Source organism: Ptychodera flava, chromosome 10 (assembly GCF_041260155.1).
Source record: "Ptychodera flava strain L36383 chromosome 10, AS_Pfla_20210202, whole genome shotgun sequence".
Taxonomy (NCBI): domain Eukaryota; kingdom Metazoa; phylum Hemichordata; class Enteropneusta; family Ptychoderidae; genus Ptychodera; species Ptychodera flava.
The window spans coordinates 36771186-36776735 of record NC_091937.1 but is presented as its reverse complement, the minus strand read 5'-3'; the positions used below and the strand labels follow the sequence as shown (position 1 = coordinate 36776735).

Here is a 5550-nt window from a genome sequence, read left to right as displayed (position 1 = left end):
GCTATTGACGAAAGTTGGCGATTGATGAATATCGTGAAATGTAAATGTTGTGTGTAGGTTGACTTGATACATCCAGATATCATGCATGAAATATATTGTTTGTAAACAAGAAAGCGGCATACTCGCAGTTCCGACGACTGCATCCGTTTAGTATCACTATAATTGTTTATGTATATGACTCGTTTATCGTGCGTGGCCATCACCGTCTACATGGGAGTGGAATTCTGGCCGAAACAAAAAGTCTGAATACAGGACGACTTATTCCTGGTACTCGGGCCCTAGAATGGCACATATTACACATCGCATTTCGATTTACTTACAACTACTAAACTGCACCGCCAGACGTCAGGCAGTGGACATTAAATCTTGGTGCATCGCCTACTATCGTTTGTGCTTTTCTCTTTCTAGCAACATGCTCTGCATTGTCTGTTCGTCAATTTTTGTCAGTTTGTCTCTCTGTTGGTTGTCCCTGTCTGCCCACCCATTGTAATCTATGTAGCATGTGCATTGCAATAAGTACAAACGTTCAGTTTGCATCGGGATAATTGCAGTTTCATTCAAGTGAAAAAAAAATCAATATCCAATAGACTTGAAAAAAAAACGTATGATGTTCAAACAGTTAACATTTCGAACAGACAATTTAAAACAAAATTGACGTTAAAACATCGACCAAAATAAAAATAAAACCCCAGAATCATGAAACCACTCTTTATGATTTTCTATTCTGTATTGTGCGGCGCAAAAAATATATCAGTTGGCTTTAGGGGGAAGAGAGAGAGGGGGGTAAGAGAGAGAAGAGACAGAGACAGAGACAGAGATAGACAGAGAAAAGACAGAGACAGAGAGAAAAAGAGACAGTGACAGAGACAGAGACAGAAGACAGAGACAGACAGGCGGACAGACAGACAGGCATAGGGAAAGTGAGAATTAAGAGAGAAGAAAGGGGGACAATTGAGAGGGAGAGAGATTCAGAAAGAGACAGACACAAAGACAGAGATAGACGCAGAGAGACAAAGACAGAGGCAGAGAGACGGAGAGGTAGGCAGAGGTAACAGGGAGATAGAGAGAGTTGAAATTAGAGTTGTAAGAATTCTTGAACAAATGTTGATTTTGAAGTGCCAACACTCAAATTGAAAATGAAATGAATTAATAAGGCTTGAGAGGGTGGATAGATGTCCAACGTTAAAGACAGCGAAAAACATGTAACATCTTGTGTATTAAATATTTTAGATTGAAGCGTGATAAATAACTACGTAGTCCACCACTGTTTTATAGATGCCACAACCTTTAGGAATTATATCAATTACTTTTATCAGACGCAGGTGGTAAAAATCTCTCAGCTACAAACTTCTTTGGTGATACAAAACTTACCTTGAAGATAGAGAGCGTTCAGCTGATTGACGTGATATCGTTGTCGCAGTCTCAGACAAAGCGTGTCGATTGCTACCAATTGATCTTAAATAGACCCCGATGTCACCCCGATGTCACGAGCTTCCATTGTCTGTCTTTATTGAAAGCAAAACTGGATAGGTTTTGGTCACCGTGTGAAACCGTGTTTATCGATGCGTAAATCGATTACAGAGGAAGGTGGGTACTCAGCCCCGAGGCACAGGCATTAATCATTGTATGTGTCATTTTTTCTGTCTGTGTTCTAGGGTCGCACTGTACAATGATCGTGTATCAACTTTGCGACACGACACAACTTATGACTTTAATGGTGTCGAAAAGATGTCGGTATTTTCATAGGAGGCAGATATTGGGTTCCTCAAAGGCTCTGTTAGCATCACTTGAAGGAATCACATTCGCTCACGTATTCAATGTCGTAAAAATGTCTCCTTTAGCGATTAAAAAACAGAAATTCACTTTTTTACGGCGTTTCTCAACATTGATACTGATTAAATTGTATGTCTACCTTAAAAATACAACTTCCTGAACTTATAATTCCGAGTTAAGGGTGCACTCCGGAACACAAGAACATGTTTGAATCCGTTTGGTATATGAGTCATTGTTTGCATCGAGAATAGCTCAATGGCGCCAGGCGAGAAACAGACATGTTTTCGATTGTCAGAAATGGATATGAATCATATTTCAAACAATATCGGAATAATTTCAAATAATTAACGGTGATTGGGCAAAATATGGTTATTTTAAAGTTTAATTAATGAGTATTCTGCACCGATGCCGGATCTTGCTCTTTTGTTGTCGTTAGGACTGAGAATTCAACGTACAGAGACAGAACTTCTGACGTCGTACGGCGAATAAAAAATAGTGATCCTCTCAAAGGTTACCATCTACTTCCAAACTGATTAAAACGAGACGGAAGATAATAAAATTTAGAGGCAAAACATGAAGGTGGAGATAGTTCGCGTTCCGAAGGAGAATGGTCCAGACAACGACCGAACACAACAGACATTATGGAGAGGAACAGGAATATAGCTGTTAGAACCTACCCTTTTGATAACACTTTAAAAGGGAATTAAATACTGTGTAGATAGACATCAAGGAAATGACTCTCTGCTCGTGAAGCTTAGTGATTTATGTTCTCGAAGAAAATACTGCATTTCTATTCAGTAACTGAGAGCAAAGTCTTCCCAGTCACGTTTCAATAGGACAGTCACGTGTTACGGAAAACATAACGACGTATGACCTATGAAAGTCTCTAGAATTTAATTCTTATAAGATTCCCACAAAATTTGACGGAAGCAGACATGTAGACTGATCTCACTATCGTTCGTCATCTTATCGCCCCTATCTGCAACTTGTTAGCGTTAACTGAATACGAATCGTACAACCATGTAATTAATACAACATGCCAGTTCCTGCCTTATGGTTAAACAATGCGAATGTCAGTAATGTCAGTATGTTTAGAGGTAATTCGCGGACGGTGTTTTTGCATACCAACATTTATTGCTTAGATTCATACATCAACCAGACCTATTATGCAAAATGTATAACAGACAGGCGTTTATTTCATAAAAGTGCGTGCTACTTTGCACCCGACCCCGTTCTATTCGTAGCTACAGGAGATGGCTCCGACTGTAGGGTCATAAAGTGACAGACGCACCCTGCATTGCCGTAGTCGTTTTTCACTGTGTTTTCAATCAACCAGCAAAGTTTACATAGCACCAAAATACAAAAACAATGTTTTGCCCTGTGACGCTGAATGGCTAAACCACACTGTATACTTTGGAAAACATGTGTGTTTTTAAGTTTCTTTTGAAGTGTCCAAGTTAGGGGATTCTCTGATGCCGAGTAGCAGTGCTTTCCATAGTTTAGGTGCAGCGTATGAAAACGCACGGCCACCATATATAGGTGATGGTTGTGTAGGCTGTACATGCCAAAAGTTTCTTGGTGGATGAATGGAGTGTACGAGTTGAAATATAGGGCTGGAGTAGATCACTGATGTACACAGGAGTCTGGTTGTGAATAGCCTTGAAGTTAACAGCAACATTTTGTAGTCAATCCTGTGACGGACTGGTAACCAATGGAGACGGGTGAGACCCGAGGTGATCTTACTCTTCAAGTCGGCCATGTGATAACGATATGTCTTACTCATTCAATAGACCAGTATTCAGAGAAAGGATCTCGAAATGACATTAATCATGATCCCATCCTTACTAAGCTGTATGACAAAAGAGACGATTTCAATTTTGAAATCATAAACTTTCCCTTTTTGTCGAGCAATATACCATCATCTCCAGCTTATGGTGTGTATATTTCACAACTCCTTAGATACAGTACAGCATGCCATTCATATGAAGACTTTCGAGTTAGACACAGCCTATTAGCTCAAAAGTTAGTGAGGCAAGGATTCTCAGAAAGTAGATTAGTGAAAGTTCTACGGTAGATACGGAGATGTTGTATCAAAATATGACCTGTCTGTTTCTCAAATGATGAGTGACAGCATACCAAATTTTGACTCACAAAAGTAATTTGGTGAATTCACCAAATAACAATGGATTTGTCGCTTTGGGTCAATCTTGACGGGTGCGGCTAGCTGGCAGGGTACGCTTACCCATTCCGGACACCTGGTACCACCACTATTTCGTGGTTCAAGATGACCCCATTGCCTTTGTCATCATCTATATGTTCCTTGGACCTGGTAAATTTCATAGTTTACCTTAAATGATAACGATTATTGGACCTGATTTGATGTCTATTGCTAAAGAATGAAATATTATGATATAAATTCACTTTTAAAGGCGACTTTCAAAATTTGAAGAATTCTACTGCGTTCGTCTGACGAGTTGTTGGTCTGAAGAATTATGTTACCAAGGCTTTATACTTAATATTTACGATTGGACATTTTAGGGCGATAGCAAATTTTTCAAAACTTTGGAGCTCATCTTTCTTGATTTCCAGCTGTTAGAAAAAGACAGAGAGCAATAATTGAAAGGAGAGATTAAGAAGATGGGATTAGATTGTATGGCAATAAAGTCGATGCAATGATCCGATCAGGACCCAATTCAACGTTTTTCAACCTTGATCATAGTCTTAATCTGGAGTGAGCCCAATACTACTTTTCGTCTTGGCGTGTACAATTCATAAAGATGGTTGACTCTCACAAGACATAAATCACATTTGCTAAGAGGTGAATTAGATAAAATAACACGCGCTTGCCATTTTTCTTGACTGAAAATGATAAAAATATTCCACAATCATTTTCAGTAAAGAAAAACGGCAAGCGCGTGTAATCTCATCTGATACATCTCTAAGCAATTATTTTTGGTCAACTTAATTGGTAGCCATAAGTATGGCGATGACACAACACGTTTACTTGTCATCATTGTCAGAATTCATTTCACTAATTTACAGTTGTAAACATATTCTCTGTAGATTGAAATCTTTCAACTGTCATGAGATGATCTTCAGTTTTATTCCCCCTATGGCATTTCAAATGTTATCATGATAGAACATTCTGGCTTAATATAAACGGCACGTTGCTGCTCTTCTTCTGTCATTTTTGGCGATGATAACATCCCCAAATCTATGAATAATGTCTCAATGACATTACAACCTTTGTATGAGGGACATTTAATTTGCTGCCGGGGAAACAGTCAAATATGTTGTGCATCAATTGCCGTGTTTTACATTTCAAATGTAGACTCAAATTTTGTATCTTATTTCCCTGTTAATCTTCTCTTCCTCTGCACAGTATCACGTGTTATCATGGCTATATCACATGTTATCATGGCTATATCACGTGTAATCACAATATATAGCATCAGCTTGTAATGCATGAATATATCAGTATAGTATAGCATAGTATCGTTTGTTTGTTATTTCTTCTCTCAGCTGCTGATTTATGTGAATTAAGGTAGAATGCGCCCCCGACATATTTTTGACTCTCAAACTATTCCGATTCTTTTCTGATCAACGACTTGTAGGGGCCTGTTTTGAAGCTCTTGGAGTAAAAAAAACTTTCACCGGCTTAGTTTTTGGAAAATAAAAAAAAATCACTTTTCTCCATGGGGTTAACACAGGGATGGCGGCCATTTTGAATTCCTTATATTTTATTTATTTATTATTTACACTTTTAATGAGCGTCCG

At 38.6% G+C, this 5550-nt stretch overlaps 1 protein-coding gene across 1 annotated transcript in view; it reads right to left on the bottom strand.

Moving 5' to 3' along the window:
• The window catches only part of LOC139142676 (uncharacterized), a 3628-nt gene extending 2116 nt beyond the window's left edge, over nt 1-1512 (bottom strand). The window contains exon 1 of the mRNA XM_070712734.1: nt 1372-1512. The gene's annotated coding sequence lies outside the window, so the exon portion shown is untranslated. The remainder of the gene's footprint in view (nt 1-1371) is intronic.
• Nucleotides 1513-5550: the final 4038 nt, after the last annotated feature.